Genomic DNA, 19383 nt, shown 5'->3' with positions numbered 1-19383 from the left:
GGGAAAACTTGGTCAAAAGCAGCTGCAATTACACAATGCTTTGGAAATCATCCGCAGCCATGTATTTGCCATATGTTTTTTTCATGGTAATCTACAATATCCTGGAAAACACAGATCAAAGTTCTGGTCACCTTTCATTTGCATTTAATGGACCTACAGAGCTAAGATATTCTTCTTAAAAACGTAGCTTGTGTTTAGAGGTATTAAAGAAAGTCATACACTTTTGGGATGGCATGAGGGCAGGGGCGTTGGTAGACTTCAGTGTCATCCAGGGCTTAGGCCATATTATAATATAAAAATAAGAAGAATCCTTCCATACTTGACTTAAAAAATGACCACCCTACCTGTCAAATAATCATTATATTAAGCGCAACACTAACACGGCTTCAGAAAACCAGGCACACAATAAATGGATCAAACATCATTAAAGTGAGAATTACATCTTGTCAGCTAATTTTTTATTGTGCACAAATTAATGCTAACAATAAAATCAATGTAATTTAACAATTTAAATTTGCAATTGTCATTTATCATAATATTTTGAGAATAAAGTTAAAATAACGAGAAGAAAATCAAAGCATTATGAGATTAATGTTGTAATAATTTGAGAATAAATCAAAAGGAAATTAACATAAAAGTGATGTGGTGGACAACTGAGTATTTACATACAACACCACTAACCAGGGAGATAACTTGGCTATGCAACCGAGCTGAATTTGTGGGAAGTTTTTACAAGCTCTCTGTTCATAAATGAGGTGTGCTTTAGTACAGGAGTTTTCAACATGTGGGCGCCTGTCAAGGGAGGCACCAGATATAGACTCTTTCCCCGCCAGCGTTTTTAAAAAAAGTTGCCAGCCACCGCCAGGGTTTTTGCTAAACTTTAATGGCCCGCAGAATATTTTCTTCCATGAATATATGAAGATGCTATATATCAAAATAAAGATCTGAGCCTCTGCTTTAGGCAAAAAAAAACGATTTTATTTTACCTTCATTTGTTCTTTTTTTATTGCCACTTGAACCGAGGTAGGTTTTGTCAAAAACAACATTTCGGACAAAAAGCTGAGAAAAAGGCATTTTTATCAAACAAGTGCTTTAGTATTAGTATGGTGTTCCACTTCACGTTTGAGACGATCGCAGTCTGTTTCTTTGATCAAAGAGTTGCGTACTCTTTCAAAACATGCGTGCGGGTCTTCCTTACCGTATACCACCTAAAACACGGATACCCGGAAAATTCCGTGTTTGGCGGGGAAGCATTTTTTCATAAAACCTGGAAAATTCCGTGTTTGGTGGGGAAAGAGCTAAGTGAAGCGAAAAATAATGGAAACTGCTGTGAAATAACTCCATATCAATATATTGTATGTGGTAACATCCCCTCAGTTACAGTAGTTTAGAGAGGAAAACCCAATAACAACGCTGAGTGCTCAAATCTGTCTGGTTCTTTCTCATGAATAAATTAAATTTCCTACATAACCGCTGCAGTGTTCGGATACTAATAACTCTGTGCTGATGAGCCAAAAGACCAAGGTTTCAAAAGAGATTTCTTAATTGCATAAATCATATTCTATAATATGATTTAACAATGTCTTCCACCACATCCATCTCTTGCATTAACGAAGCTGCTGGCTCAGTGTCCGTTCTGTCGTTGTGATAATAATGCTCTGTTTAGCCTATTATTGAGATTTTTTCTCTCTTATTTTCTACTTTATTCACACAATATAATACTTTGTTCTCACAAGGCCAAGACTTTATCCTAATCATTTTTACTTTATTCTCATACGTCATATCATAATGCTACAACTTTATTCTCAAATTAATATGACTTTAATATTGTAACGCTTCAACTTTATTCTCATAAATTTTTCTTTATTCACAAAACATTACAACATGTGGCAATAAAACGTCATCGTGGGATCACCAAGCAAAGTTAAAAATAACTTTCATTTTTATAAACGCATCTCGAAACACTTGCGTATTCAATTTCAATGTCATTTGATTTTAAACCATTTAAAAATCAAGGCACCCCAAAAAGGCTATTTAAAAGCAGCAGTGTAACTCCACGTGCATGACATGGAATTGTGAACCGTGTTGTAAATGTGAATTTTTCATAACTCCAAAACTAACTAAAATAAAAATGGTTTCAAATTCATTTTAGTTCTTGATTTTGATTTGCTAGGGTGAATATGGACAAAGTGGGACACTTTTGGAAATTTTCAATTTTTTGACACTTTTGATTATGATCCAAACACACATAACCTAACATTATATCTTTGAAGAAAGCTTAGTATGTCTTCAACTTTAGTCAAAAGCAAAAATGAAGAAATCCTACTACTGGGAAGTGGAACCTTTAAAGTCCCTGTGAACCGGAAGATGCAAACGACTTTTCTCCAGTGCTGTGACGTATTTCCGAGAGAAACGGAATACTAAATGAGGCAAAATAGTTGGCGTGGCTTTTTTTTTCCAACTAGCACCTGATTGGATCTAAAAAAGTAGGTGTTTCATTCAGAAATGGAGGCAGATCTTAACGCAAGTTTACAATCGGTTATTGAGGATTACTCGCCGCCTGAAACACCGCCAGCAGTCCCATTCCTGCAGCAGGAGGAGGAGGAAGATGAAGAAGAACAGGAACACACGGAGGATCATTTCGTCACGGGGGGAATCAGACCTTACATGTTTGAGGCATTACATGTGGAGGGTTCGAATGGTAAAAAGTGTTCCGTGAGTGTCACAACCAAAAATGCACCTCCTCGCCATCTCTCCTTTCACACGCTGTCAATGCTCGCTAACACACAGGCAGCCTGTCTACTGTCAGTTGGAGGGGCGTGGTTACGGATGTTAAGGAGACACCTAAACCGTCAAACCTACGTCATCAGGCAAGGTCCTCCAATGCAGAGGGGCAGGGAATTTTCAGATTTTGATTAAAGATTCCGAAGCCAAAAATTTTTTTTTTGTGGATTGACTTGCATGGATGAATTGTTCACCACAAAACGATCAATTTAGGCAAACAAAGTAAGTATGGTCAATTTTTAATTCATGGGGATTTAAAGACCCTCTCTTTACCTAATTCCAGATTGTTTAAGCAGTAAAGTGGGACAGAGGAAAAGTATTTGGAATTCATTTTTATATTTTCTTATACACTTTTAAATCATCAACCATAACGTAACATTTATAGCTAAGCATAACACCTCAAAATTGTTTGTCATTTTCTTTACCATTGCATTTCCCACCAGTGTGGCCACACATCACAAAGTAAAATCATCAATTTAAAACCTCAAAAAGTTAAATAGATAGTTTTTCCCAAAATGTATATTCTCTCATCATTTACTGACCCTCATGCAATTCCAAATGTGTAGACTTTCATTCTTATTGTAAGCAAGGTATTTTTCTCTATGGGGACTTTTAGTTTGACGGGTTTTTTTCTTTCTCCGGCGTATTCGCGGGAGAGGAAAAGACGTCTGGGAAGAAGAAGAGTGAGCAGTGTTACAAGGCAAACACGTCCATTGTTGCCAACTTAGCGACTTTGTCGCTATTTTTAGTGACTTTTCAGACCCCTTTAGCAACATTTTTTCAAAAAAGCGACTAGCGACAAATCTAGTGACTTTTTGGACAAACCTTAGCAACTTTCCAAATTCCAAATATCGCCAGTACTGCAAGCATGAGGTCTTACTTCCCGCTGCGTCTGCTCTGTTCAGTGAGCGTCTGAGAGGAGCAGCACATTCCGTTGACTGCACGCCAGCGTACATAGACATGAATGAGCTGCGCATGTGCACGCTGTGTTAGCAGGAACCAATCAGTGATCACATAGCAGCTGCCTTCTCGTGCACGCTGTGTTAGCAGGAACCAATCAGTGATCACATAGCAGCTGCCTTCTCCTTTGTTTTAATTCAAAACATTTAATTTGAACATTTATTCTTGGCATGCGCTTATATTCACTACTAATCAGAGTTTTAGTTCATTCCGGTTTGGTTTCTGAACTCTCCGACTTCAGATCGTATATTTACAGACTCTATACATTTTACTTATCCAAACACAACAATAAACCTTCTTCAAACTCATAAACATGTAACGTTGCTAAGTTCTGTTCCGTTCCGTTGTCTAACAGAAAATATGTAATTGTTTTACTGGACATTCGGCTATATACGGTACAGTATGAGCACGGTTTAGGATAGATAACCGTTATTATAAACTGAAGTAGGCTACAGTACCGGCAAATTAGGCAGAATGCAAATATGACGCGATGACGTCATTAATATGCTAATGACGCATGACGTCATCTGGCGACATTTAGCTACTTTCCATTGAAAATAGTTGGCAACACTGGACACGTCATGATTGCGGTACGAGAGGTCGACATGTTTTCGTTGACGCTGTAATGTAAGACAGCGGTGCACGGTCAGATTAAGTTCGGCGGGTTAAGTGTACATTAACATTGTTGTGTGAGACTGGAGACGAGGTTAAAGCAGAAGTTCGGTTGATTGCGTCATCGGACAGAGAACGGTGTTGGAGACTGGCTGAGAGCGCGAGAGAGAGTCGTTGGAGCCGTGAGTTTCATTCAGAACACTGTTGTGTTTTTTTTTTGCCGTTATTCTGACTAAGAATTTTGAGAGTCCTACTGTTGTTCTGAGTCATCCATAAACTGTGTCGGAGCAAGAGGCATTGATTTTTTTCTGCGAATCTTTTAGGTGCACTTAGTGCGCGAGAATGCGTCCATGAGCTAAACGATCGGTTTTTAAGGAGCGATTCATTTTTTGTTTTTTTAAGAGACTGACGATCGTCCATGACCAAGATGATTTTCAGAGAAAATTTTTTTTGTGATCAAGCTGCGCCGCACCATTTTGTTCTAGAAAGTTCCTGAGTTTTTCCTTTGCCGCGCTGAAACTTTTCTTGTGATTTTTATTACCCTGCCATCCTTACGACATCTCACTGTCCTGTCTCTGCTGTTATACAAGTCATCGCAAGTCATCGCATCAAAGTTGTCGTTGCCACAGACTGGTACAACAGTTCGATATACACACATGAACATTCCACTGATATAGAGTGAACTGAACTGAGTGTTTGAATTAACTGAGTGTTTGAATGAACTGAACTGAGTGTTTGAATGAACTGAGGGTCTCAATTGTCAATTTGAACTGTTTGTGGTAAATGAGTCGATTGGAAACCGAATCATAAAATTGATCCATAAGAATCGTTTATGTGGATCATTTGGGGGGAATTAGTTATTTGAAGTGAATCATTTGGATTGAACTATAAGAGTCATCGATATCCAGTGTTGTTTGTGCCCTAATACTGAAATTATTTTTTGGAAACATTTCTGAGTGTTAAGAGTTTTTTTTAAAGTGTTAACCATTTGAAGGTTTTCAAGGAATTCTGAATAACTTTTATTTTTGTTACTTTTTGTTATTTTCTTCTATTGAAATAAGTCTTATCTGGAGAAATATAATTTCCAAAGGGAATAAAAATAAATTACTAATTGTTAAAATTAAGACATTTGACAGTTATTTTTGAATTTATCTTGGGGTAGGGGCATCTCACTTGCACTATTGAGATTAGGTAGATGGGGATGTGAATTATTTTTCATCACATGCACTTCAGGAAGCCACCGTAGCGAGTTATTCACCTGAAGCCTACACTACCTTTTCCTCTAGTATATCCTAAAATAGTGTAAGATAAAACATATACACATAATGTGTATATTGAGGCTCAAAGCACTGGAGTGGGGACTAAGATCCTTCCGCTTTTAAGTCTTCCAGGGTAATGTTTTAATTTTCCCCTACGAGTTGAGACTTACAGTCCTGTTACATTATGGTGAACACAAACAAAGATATTAGAAGAATATCTCAGCTCTGTAGGTCCATACAACACAAGTCAACATAAGTGATATATTTAATGTCTTCTGAAGTAATATAATCAGACTAAAATGTAAATCTTGTACATCTTGCAGTTGCAGTCTACAGGACTGATCATGATTTCAAGCTCGATTGCACTTCCTAGTACGGTTGGCAGAGTGCAAGCTTGAAATCATGATTGCCAAGGAGACTGCTGATGGATCTGTCAACTGGCACCACATTTTAATAAGCATCTCTTAATTAATAATTTATTAATCTGTTTTATTAGTCATCTGTGTTATTTCTTTCTCACTCTGTTTCTTGCCTTCAAATGCATAAAAGTTACTGCACATCTCTCCATAAACACTCTCATTCATTCTTTTGGCTCTATATTGAAAAATTAGGAAGCTAAAAGCAGTCAGTCTCTGTGATTCTGTGGAGTGATGCTTTAGCGTAAAAACAAATCAATACAACTACGCTAACTCAATTTCCTGTTAGTATGAGGCTGCATACAGTGTTTCACAGAATTAAAGAGAGTCAGATGTGAAGCTAACGTCAAATAATTGCAGTGAATATAGAAGAACTGTCTGTTTATTTGAGCATGTAGCAAAGGATGCTACGTGGTGAATGGAGATGATAGACTGTGACTAGCATTGTATTGAAACTATTAGCTTTTAGAAGCCGCTGTTGATTGAATCTGATTTGTGTCCCTGAAAAAAAAACAAGCATGCAGTTCATTCTAGAAAAACAAGGGTAAAAAATTAGAGTAGGCCTTTAAAGTGAGGCTTATATCTGATGTTACATTGTGCTTAATGCTTTCAGCAGTAGCATGTCAAACTCAACTTCGTTTGTTCATTTGCAGTTATTTATTCCCTTCACCCCGTTCCATGTTCTTCATCTGTAACCTTCCTCTCTCTTCCCCTCATATTCTCTCCTCTATCGCACATCCTGTAGAAAATGGCTTTTGTATTTTAATTAGACAGCAATTTGTAAGCTCAGGGTTCCTCTGCACACAATTATGTTAATCTCAGTAATTAATCCTCATTTACTTAGTTCATCGGCAGATCCATTCACCTCTGCTTTCTGCATTCTCTCTCTTTAACTTAATCTATCATTGTAATCATATTTGGTTTTTGGCCAAGAATAACTTGTTCCCTTTCACAGGAACTCAAGCTGCGTAATTGCATTGGGACACACCCTGAGTGTCACGTGGTCTCAAGCCCTTATGGGATCTATGTCACAGGCTCTGTAAAAGCTCTCGCATTGGCGCTATCGAGTCAGATTTCTGTTCTTCATTGCATGATCTCATCTGTCCCGTGTTGTACCAACAACTCGAGTTGAATCAAGAATCATTACTCTTTTGAGTAATCATAACACTCTTTTGAGTGGCAACACAGGATGAAATTAAAGAAGTGACTCATTTATACAGCATAATTTCAGAGCAATTTTAATGTGTTATTTTCGACAGGGACAGTGACACTGTTTGAGGCTCACAATTTTTTACCACATGGTGTTATCCCCACATGTACCAATTCCACGGCCTCCAGATTGAAGCTCAATGTGCGGGGACAGTTTGGGATTTTTGGCATTGTGTTTTAGAAGATTGGAGTGTGGAAGGACATCAGATTCTTCCTCGTGTTTGTTACCCTCCCCTTTAGCGAAAGCACAAGTCTAGTCAGACATGATCTGAGGCTTTGCTCGGCGACCATTTTCAGACAAACAAGTGTGCAAATGATTTAGCATGCCTGTCTTGAGCCGTCGCTATTAAAAACACTGTATTAGAGAATTTGTCATTGAAGGTAAGGAAACAAATTGGCCCCATTTGTCCCTGTTGTATTTTTCTGTGTCATTCTGGGAGAATGCACATGAATAAGTGAATGGAGGAGCGGCCTCAGACTTTCTCTCTGTTCGAAGCATATTGCTTGTGGTGGAGGAGATCATACATAGACCGGTGAGCCCGGCCACAGAACAAGGGGGCTGGAATAAGAGAAAATGCTAGGTGTTTGCCCACTTGGAGACTTTGGCTGCCCAACATCAAGATGTCATTCTCAGCTATTTGATCTAGGTCTGTGTGTAACCTAGACAAGAGACAACAGACTCTGTTTCTAGGAGTGGAGCTGGATTCACGAGCGATGCAGGCGCGTCAGTCTCCAGTTCACATTCTATCATTTTGCCAGTATCTAGCGATGTTCAGTGTGGGACGTGTTCTCCCTGCGAGAACATTTCACATGCTTTTGGAGCTCATGAGCACGGCTTCCGCTGTCATTTCCCCGGGCATGTTTCATGTGAGACCTTTTCAGTGCTGAACTTATAAAGGGACTTCAACCACTGTCGCATGCTTTTCATCTCTTCAAAGGTGACGTGTGAGTTGGACAGGTGTATTGCCGCATAGTTATAACAACAGACGTCTCTACCACAGGTTGGGGCACTGTTTACAATGGTCGTCCAGCCTACAGGGTTGGACAGGACAGCGGAAATATTGGCACACAAACTCTCTGGAGATGTACAAGGTGCTGCTGGTGCTAAAGAATTTCCCCTGGAGATTCAGGGCAGCCATGTCCTCATCCGGATGGACAATAGGACGGTGGTGTCCTACATCAATCGCCAGGGAGTAGTGCGTTCTCATGCCATGCTGAGACTGGCACGTCGCATTCATCTGTGGACACAGGACTATGTGCTGTCTCTTTGAGCTGTGCATGTTCTGGGCTGGTCCAGTTAACTGCCCTGTCGGTACAGTGCTGGATTTTTTGCAAGAGCGCTTTGGCACGGGGTCTCCCCAGCCACGCTTAAAGTCTATGTTTGCACTGTAGCTGCTGAGCATGCACTAATCAATGGGGTCTCTATCAGAAGATGTTCCCTTGTCTCTCGTTTTATGCACCTCGGATGTAGGCTTAGATATTTTTGTCCTGTCCTCTCCGCATATGTAGCAAGCGGCTCAATCGTGATGACTACGCCACCCCGGAACAACGGGGAAAACAACCCAAATAAAGGCACACAGGTGCGATCCACTTAGAAGAGGCAAGAGGCGTGAGTTTCCATACAAAAAATATTTTGTATTAAAGCTAAAAGAGTTGGCCAACAATCATTTAAAACCTGAAATCAACACAATCAAATATGTCCTTGATTGAATAGTAAAAAAAAAAGAAAACCAAAGAAGTTAACAATAATCGTGCAGGGGCTGATGCTTCCTGTATGAGGAGTGGTGTAGTATGACAGCACCATGTACACAAAAAGACCCTGCCAATCAGAATCACAAAGTTCACTGCAAATAATGACACAACAATAATGACAACCCGTGGTTAAGTAAAACCCTGTGGTGCAGTGAAGAACCAGCCCACTTCAGGAAGCACTCAGCTCCTACAAAAAAAGGAAACAAGAGTCACATTATAAATAAAATCAACCAATTAAACAAGTTGTAATAAGCATTGGAGATTGGTGACAGCAATACACAACTAATCTTACACAAACAAAAAAAACAATAATGCCGACGCAACTGACAGATGTTATGACCTCAATTTAAAAAGCATACGAGATCATCTAGCTTTCAAAAATAAAATATTTACCTACCCAGCGATCCGATGATGTAATACTCGTGACAGTATAAACAGAAATCATACAATAGCTACTTTACTGGCTATAACAGCAACAGCTGGCACACCGACCTCGGTACGTTAAACTGCAATGCCTCTCAAATAGCTGTGTCTCACGTTAAATTGAACCCAACTTCCCACAACGCCCAAAACACACACAGCATTAAACTTACCTAAGAGTAAGCAGCACACCAATCGCAGTATCTCTAGGTAACCCAGTGTCACACTAAACAAGTAAATCGCGTTATCACTGAATAACACAGGGATCAAAGAGCTAAGCTAAACGGCTAAAAAAAACCATATCTCCATAGTCCGTAGCAATGAAAGTACTGGTGGGCTTTCGACCATGATGCACTCCAGAAAGCATATACAACAGGTTTATCTACTGTAGCGGGGAGGTAGCTCATTGGCCACGTATTTAATGATTGTGACATTTTAGACACGTCACAAACCTGACTACACATACATTTGTTATATTTTATACTCTGGATTAGGGTTTGACTCCTGCTTCCCAGGTTCTCTCTGTTGGAACAAGAGTAAACAAATTTTTTATTCAGACTCTTTAGCTCTCTTGTGCACCACGATATGCTTAACACACGGTCATAGACAGTTGGCAGCTACTGTTCGCAAGGTGTGAATGTATATCGTTCCCAACGTGATTACACAGCTTGAGTTCCAGCGAAAGGGAATGCCTTGATTATGTGAAACGTAACCCTGGTTCCCTGAGTGGAAACGAGATGCTGCATAAGCTGGCCATACTCCCTAGCTGCTGCATAGACTCAATGGCACCAAAGCGAGCGCATTTATAGAGCCCGTGTGTGTGTGCACTGTGCACACACTGATACTTGCCACCCTCATTCACCAGACAATGAGAAACAACATGGAAAACATAAAGGACAAAGCCTTTTGATTGCTCTGAGGCATGGCATGGACCGCACTCCGTTTTTCATCCCCAGACTTAAGGCTGATATAACAAATTACGGATGTGGTCTAACAATGGGCTCCATTCTCAAGCCCTTCCACACATGAGAAATGGTCGTTCCAAACCTCTTTCTATAGTTGGTATCTGTTTGCTTCAGCTTTTTCCTGTTTCATTTATTTAAAGTATTTACTGTCTTAGGATATGAGAGCTATGGTGAGGATTGACATGGGTAGCCATGTGTAAGCAGAATCCTTCATTAAGATAAAAAGCAGATCCAGGTCTGATAAATGCAGTAGATAAATTGCTGTGGATATTTGTCTTGGCTGTGGCAAGGGAGGTTTCATCATGGTGGCACTCTCTGGTTTTTAAGTCATCCTCCCCTCTCTTTTGGTGTTTAGATTTCTTCACTTTCTAGATTCCCCTTTCTCTCTCTACATTGTTCTTTAGATCTGTTCACCTGCCTCCCCCTGATTCATTACTTCACCCAATTAATTTTCCTTTTAAAGTGCACTGTAATATATATATATATATTTTATGTTTCACTGGCCTTTATTGCAGTCATCTTATTCATACTGATACCTATGTGTAGCAGTGTGGATCCAGCATAATCCAGAAAGCAATAGTTTTTGGTCATTAATGCTATTGCAGAAATGTGCTATTCATAGTAATGTGTGCCATGAGTGAAAGTGTCCGATAAAAGAGGGGTTAATGAGACAAAGTGAGTAGTATTCATCTGGTATTGCGGTCTCAATATGGTGGCCCTCATGAGGCGATATGCTCCATGAATTCGCCTAACCTAAGGCTGCTGCCTTAATGCATCAAATCAGTCAATGACTTTACAAGCAGCAATTTCCATATGAGGGCACCTTTGTAAGGATTCTGGTTTCGGACTGCAACCATAAGGTCAAGTCTAATGATCTAAAAATATTCTGGGAGAGCTTTAGACATCCTCAAGCAAATATTTAGAAACTACAATGCAATGCAATGCAATGGAGTCATTATTTATTCAAAAAAGAAAAACTGGATAATTTTAAACTAATTGCTGCTTTTTCCCACTCCCTCAGATGGCATGTTTATTCTTTAACCAACCAGTAATCACATGCACAGAATTTTGGGACAATGAAGGCTGGATCAATGCTACTTCTAAAACTGACCAGATCCCAGAAGACAGGATGTGCCACAAATATTGGGTATTGGACATGCCTTAACGCCTTCCTCTGTATACAGCCATGTAAAATCATACAACCTTTATAAACAATTTCAAGGGCATAAACAATAGTTTGTATGATTTTTGACGTGTGCATACCGCTTGTAGTGTACATGTGTAGGTGAAGGCCCTATATATGACTGTATGTATGTGATGTATTTTTATGTGCATATATAGAATATATATACACTCACCTAAAGGATTATTAGGAACACCATACTAATACTGTGTTTGACCCCCTTTCGCCTTCAGAACTGCCTTAATTCTACGTGGCATTGATTCAACAAGGTGCTGAAAGCATTCTTTAGAAATGTTGGCCCATATTGATAGGATAGCATCTTGCAGTTGATGGAGATTTGTGGGATGCACATCCAGGGCACGAAGCTCCCGTTCCACCACATCCCAAAGATGCTCTATTGGGTTGAGATCTGGTGACTGTGGGGGCCATTTTAGTACAGTGAACTCATTGTCATGTTCAAGAAACCAATTTGAAATGATTCGAGCTTTGTGACAAGGTGCATTATCCTGCTGGAAGTAGCCATCAGAGGATGGGTACATGGTGGCCATAAAGGGATGGACATGGTCAGAAACAATGCTCAGGTAGGCCGTGGCATTTAAACGATGCCCAATTGGCACTAAGGTGCCTAAAGTGTGCCAAGAAAACATCCCCCACACCATTACACCACCACCACCAGCCTGCACAGTGGTAACAAGGCATGATGGATCCATGTTCTCATTCTGTTTACGCCAAATTCTGACTCTACCATCTGAATGTCTCAACAGAAATCGAGACTCATCAGACCAGGCAACATTTTTCCAGTTTTCAACTGTCCAATTTTGGTGAGCTCTTGCAAATTGTAGCCTCTTTTTCCTATTTGTTGTGGAGATGAGTGGTACCCGGTGGGGTCTTCTGCTGTTGTAGCCCATCCGCCTCAAGGTTGTGCATGTTGTGGCTTCACAAATGCTTTGCTGCATACCTCGGTTGTAACGAGTGGTTATTTCAGGCAAAGTTGCTCTTCTATCAGCTTGAATCAGTCGGCCCATTCTCCTCTGACCTCTAGCATCAACAAGGCATTTTCGCCCACAGGACTGCAGCATACTGGATGTTTTTCCCTTTTCACACCATTCTTTGTAAACCCTAGAATTGGTTGTGCGTGAAAATCCCAGTAATTGAGCAGATTGTGAAATACTCAGACCGGCTCGTCTGGCACCAACAACCATGCCACCTTTCTTTCCCATTCTGACATTCAGTTTGGAGTTCAGGAGATTGTCTTGACCAGGACCACACCCCTAAATGCATTGAAGCAAATGCCATGTGATTGGTTGATTAGATAATTGCATTAATGAGAAATTGAACAGGTGTTCCTAATAATCCTTTAGGTGAGTGTGTGTGTGTATATATATATATATATATATATATATATATATATATATATATATATATATATATATATATATATATATTAGGGCTGTTAATCAAATTAATTACATGGAGCACATCGTGATTACTCGCATATACAAATATTTGCTGAGAAAGCCCCTCATATAACAATAATTTGATATATAAGGATGAAATAATTATACATAGTTATCTTTAAATATTAAAAAATTATATATATAAATAAAAAATATTCAGATAATTACAATGCATTACATTCTTGTAGCAGAAGAGTTAATCATTAATAAGACAATACAAATAGCAGCTTTAGAATACAATGTATTGTTTATTACTGTATTATTAATCATAAATCAGTCATCAGTATACAGTTCACAGCAATCCATTACACAAGTGAATTTGTCAATCAGTTCGAGATTTATTATGAGGGCTTGTTTAAGGACCCGTCAATGCACACCTGCATCAGACATGCTTGTGTAGCATCTCGGGTGCATTGCATCATAAACATAAAATGTTTAGGTCACTGTGTCAAGTTAAATATAGTTTAAATCTTAGAACACATCTTGAGATCCCTTCGTTCGGATTTGCGCTCCAAGTGTTGAATGCAAAATGTAACTCATGTTTGTGATGTGTGTCTGCTGAAGGGTTGTTAATGTTTTGTTCTCTGTATAAACTGCGCGTTGCTCACACATCTGAAGTTTCACTTACTGCCCTCTGGAGTAAACAGGTGGTACTACAAGCTTGCATTTCTCAAGAATCTTCCTTATTATGGGCATTGCGATTAATTGCGTTAATTTATTTTACACATTATTTTTAGTAAAATTAATCGCACTGAACGCAGTTAAATCGACAGCCCTAAAATATATATATATATATATATATATATATATATATATATATATATATATATATATATATATATATATATACACACTGCAATCAGCCACAACATTAAAACCACCTGCCTAATATTGTGTAGGTCCCCCTCGTGCCGTTAAAAAAACACCAACCCGCATCTCAGAATAGCATTCTGAGATGACAGTCTTCTCACCAAAATTGTACAGAGCAGATAAATCAAGAGTTATCTTTGTTACCATAGACTTTGTCAGTACGAAGCAGTCAGGCCATTCTCTGTTGACCTCTGTCATCAACAAGGCATTTCCGTCCACAGAACTGCCGCTCACTGAATGTTTTTTTGTTTTTGGCACCATTCAGAGTTGTCTGGCACCAACAATCATCCATGTGATTATTTAAAAGGCCAATCGTGTGGCTGCAGTGCATAAATCATGCAGATATGAGTCAGGAGCATCAGTTAATGTTCTCATCAACCATCAAAATGGGGGAAAAAAATGTGATCGCAGTGATTTGGACCATGGCATGATTGTTTGTCCCTCCTTGGACCACTGTCGGTAGGTACTTACCACTGCTGACTGGGAGCACCCCACAAGGGCTTGAGATCCAGGCTCTTCGCTGGTCATGGAAGAACACTGACATTCCTGATTTGCAGGAAATCACACACAGAACAAGCAGTTTGGCTGGTGGCATTGTCATGCTGAAGGGTCATAATGAGCCTGCAGAGAGGGTACCACATGAGGGAAGAGGATGTCCTCCCTGTAACGCACAGTGTTATTGCATGCAGTGACAACAAGCTCAGTCCGTTGATGCTGTGACACACTGTCCCAGACCATGACGGACCCTCCAACTCCAAATCAATCCCACTCCAGAGTACAGGCCTCAGTGTAACGCTCATTACTTTGATGACAAACCCAAGTTCAAACATCACCCCTGTTGAGACAAAACCATGACTCATTAGTGAAGAGCACCTTTGGGTTTGTGCCCATAGGCACAATGTCAGGTAAGGACCTCCCTTACAACAGGCCTACAAGCCCTCAGTCCAGCCTCTCTCAGCCTATTGCAGACAGTCTGAGCACTGATGGAGGGATTGTGCGTTCTTGGTGTAACTCGGGCAGTTGTTGTTGCCATCCTGTACCTGTCCCGCAGGTGTGATAATCATATGTTCTGATCCTGTTTAGGTGTTGTTACATGTGGTCTGCCAATCCGAGGATGATCAGCTGTCCTTCCTGTCTCCCTGTAGTGCGTCTCACAGTATGGACATTGCAATTTATTGCCCTGGCCACACAGTCCCGGCGCCATGGGCGGGCATTGGGGGGCCTGGCCTGCCCTGTGAGTCACTAGTGCCCGCCCTGGACCATCCTGTCTCCCTTCATCAACTCTACATCACGTCTCACATCTCATTTCATCGCGATCTCACAAAGCTCTTTTATTATGCAGCATGCAGAATTCAGCACTGAACAAAAACGCCAACGTTTTGAGCGGTGAGTGGATTTTATCTGAAATGCATCTGATTGGCCATTGCGTTTTAGAAATCAACACATATGTCTGTGATTGGCTACATTGCACAACGCTGCAAAAACAAGTTATAATGAGAACATCTACTTATGCTTGCAACTGTAAATCATTATTTTGTTTAGATGTTCTTATTGCTTTTGTGCAATAGATGAATGACAATGTATTTGTTTTTGGATGTTTTATTTAGATAGGGAGTCCCACGAATCGTTTTATTCTCCCGCAACCCATTACCGCCCGTGACCGCACTCGACCATCAAATCTATTCGTAAATGTTAGTAGTCCCGCGGGAGTCGACCAACCACCAGTCCTTGCTTGTTTGCACTTTTATTTATATTTTTTATCAATAGGCTACTGTAACTTTCGTTACAAGTTGGTAAGCTGTCGTTTTGTATATACATGATGAATAAACTCCTGAATAAAAATAAAAATGTGTTTGGTCTGATTAAAAAAATAATATTTTTAAATGGATTTGATTGGTTTGTCGATAGTGAGCGTGGGAATGTTTGTTTGTGTCCTAAGCATAGTAGCGCTTAATAACGATAGCTGTTATTTTTTTTTTAAACAACTATGCTGAGCTATTTCGTGTGACAGTTACCATGGATAAAAGGCGTTTCTTTAATCAAAGACCACCAAAGTTGGCAGAAGAGAGCAGCGAGGTAAGGGGAGAAGACCCAGGCTGTAGCAGTTCACAAGAGGTCGATCCAACTCCCAACACTGCAGAGGCTACCCATTCCAGCGATACTAGTTGGTCTAACGTTACTTGCCAAAGCCATAGCCTCAAGCAAGGGACGTCACGGCCACAGGTGGGTAAGGGAGAAGCGGCTGCGGTGTTAAGCGAGTCATTGAGTCATTTGTTCAAACCATTTGTTCAAACAGCTGATTCATCAAGAATAAAGTAGTCGTTCATGAATGGGTCATTGAATCTTTGACTCAACCGATTCGTTTAAAACACTGAATCATTTAGTAATGAAAACACGGTTGACTGTGAGATGCGTTCTGTTTCTGCTGGGATCTTTGTTTTAAAATAGAACAAAAAGTCAATATTGCATCTAAAATGTAAGTGACTTAATATGAATTACTTGTTTATTGAACTGTCGAAATCAGTGTTACATTTTCAATCGTGATGGTATTCAGCACTTGGTTGTATGGTGTTGCTTCATGTTATAAATATAAAAACTAACTTACACATTTTGAATTTTTTACCACAGTATGCTCACTGAGTTTCTTTGTGTGAGCTGCAGTTAGGCCTATTTGTTTCATCGAGAGGCTGCGCGAGCCTAAACAGCACAAATCTTTAGCGTCAGTTATGAATTTGAATAGCGTCAGTACATTATGTAACAGGCTACTATCGATCATTATCATTGTATCATACATATTCAATTCATAATCGGTCATATCATTTAATGTTATTATGCAATTAGAGAAATAGGTTTATCTCAGTTGTGCCCCCCTGAAAAAAATGTAATGCCCGTCCGTGAATTTGTGTCTGGCGCCGGGTCTGTGGCCACATCTGCAGTCCTCATGTCTCCATGCAGCATGAATAAGGCACATTCACACAGATGAGCAGGGACCCTGGGCATCTTTATTTTGGTGTTTTTCAGAGTCAGTTGAAAGGTCTCTTTAGTGTCCTAAGTTTTTATAACTGTGACCTTAATTGCCAAATGGCTGTAAGCTGTTAGTGTCTTAATGACTGTTCCACAGGTGCATGTTCAATAATTGTTTATGGTTCATTGAACAAGCATGGAAATCTTTGTTTAAACCCTTTATAATTAAGATCTGTAAAGCTATTTGAATTTTTACAAAACTATCTTTCAAATACAGTTTCCTGAATTTAAGGGATGTTTCTTTTTTGCTGAGTTTATATGAAATGACAACAAGGTCTTAAAAATGCATAGATTTTTTTTATTTGTTATTTTAATGTCATGTAAATTAATTTGCAGTTAACTTGTCGATGATGTCATTACCTGTCCCTATAAAGCTGAATTGAAATGTTGCTTTTTTTTTCTAATAATATTTGGAGATTCAATTTCAGTGTACGGACATCTATTCCTTTTTTTAACAATTTATAAGGTCACTTTTAAATCCTGTAAAAAAATACCCTGACTGAACTAGCCAGCTAGACTCTACCTTTTAAACTTGTAAATGTAATTCACCGCCCAGAGATAAAATGTGTGCTATCTATATTCTACATCAGGGGTTGCGTTTACCGAAAATTCTCCATCATTTACCAATTTTTTTTAAGCATTGACAGATAATTCCAAATGCTGTCTGTCATTTTGACAGATAAAAAGAAGAATGTTTTAGCCTCGAGCATAAGTTTTGACTTCACTAACTCTTTCACATACTCTCCCACTGTGTGTGTGCCCCGTTTATTGCCTGTTATTAAGATGTTAATTTAGAGGCATCATCACCATTAACACCTGCAATGTGCTTCTCTTTTATCAAATGTGTTCGGATTTCGAGAACAGCGACTCTGAATTAATGACTGCATACATCAATCATTAAGTTAGTGTGTTACTGCATGATTAATGTTTTTTTTATTATAATGAACAGCAATGTATGATATAAAAATAAAAGTGCAAAAAAGCAGCACATTGTTTCTGCTATCTTGAATTTTTAATCTAAGAACAAACATGACATTTAGAGTGAACATGTCAGTTATTTTTGTCAAGTACATTTTTTGTATGATATTTTATGCATGTACATTCAGGTCCATAAATATTGGAACATCGACACAATTCTAATCTTTTTGTCTCTATACACCACCACAATGGATTTGCCATGGAACAGCTGAGCAGCCAATTGTCCCATTATTTTTGGTCCCTTAAAAAGTGGGAGGCACATATACAAACTGTTGTAATTCCTACACCGTTCACCTGATTTGGATGTAAATACCCTCAAATTAAAGCTGAAAGTCTGCAGTTAAAGCACATCTTGTTCGTTTCATTTCAAATTAGAGGTCAACCGATTAATCGGCCGATTTTTTGCATTTTTTAACATAATCGGCATCGGCCAATATCCAAGTATATCAAGCCGATTATTAGGCAGGCGCATCTGTGGGCAGCCCAGTGTTGTTGTGGAACACGTGTTCGACGCACGCTGCCCCTAGAGTCATTTTCCAGCAGAGTGAACAGACCTCATCCAGTGCCTAAGGAAGGAGCTAAGTTCCTTGGAGAAAACAGTAAGGATTAAATTTGTATAACTTCTTTATATTTAATTAAAAACTTTTGATATGTTACTGCCAACTTCAAGAAAAAACGCGACATTCGGCTACTTTGGATATTGATAGCGTAGTTGAAGTTGCATTATCACAGCAGAAGGGTTGCTGTCATGTCACAATAAGCAAGCAAGAATTTTGCAATTACAGACAGTGAATCTGAGACTTTTATTTGTTCTGTTTGTGTGTCTTATATTTGAGAGGGTTGTCACTCAATGCAGAGAAATAAGTAATAAAGATACCAACGCACTATATGCTAGTGAAAGACTGGCTTTGGTAAGCTCGGACGTTATCGGTTCTGCTGTCGGTACTGGAGAAATTAAGAAAATACCTTTATTATTGCTATAAAGAGAAAGTTATTTTATCTCGCCAACCATTTCTATGTATAATAATATGAAATCATTTGACTGTGATGCAATTTAGCTATCAGAGAGAGAGAGAGAGAGAGAGATCTCACACGGTGCTACATCGAGCCCTGCTTAATGAGTGACAGAACTAAACATTCAAACATAGCCTGGTTTAGATCTGTGATTATTAGTCTGATTTTATTTTAGATATCGCCTTCCAAAGATTATAAAAAGAATATTTATACATAAGCCGCATTCTGTCTAGCACAACTTCCTTCCCTTCACAGCGGTGCACTGACATTTCTCCCTAAAACTCAAACTTAATGTCAGAATCAGCACGATCGGTGATTGTTGTAAAATGCAGTCTAGCTACTGTTGCTAAATTGCGGGACGCGTTTAATAATTAAAAGAGCGCAAGAGATACCGTTCCCAAGGCGGCGCATGCTCCGAAACAGACCGCAACGAGACAAGCAAAGTATAGGCTATTTTGGGTTTCATGTGCACGTCTAAAT

The sequence above is a fragment of the Xyrauchen texanus genome, chromosome 2 (assembly GCF_025860055.1).
Source record: "Xyrauchen texanus isolate HMW12.3.18 chromosome 2, RBS_HiC_50CHRs, whole genome shotgun sequence".
Taxonomy (NCBI): Eukaryota; Metazoa; Chordata; class Actinopteri; order Cypriniformes; family Catostomidae; genus Xyrauchen; species Xyrauchen texanus.
This window is presented reverse-complemented; position numbering follows the sequence as displayed.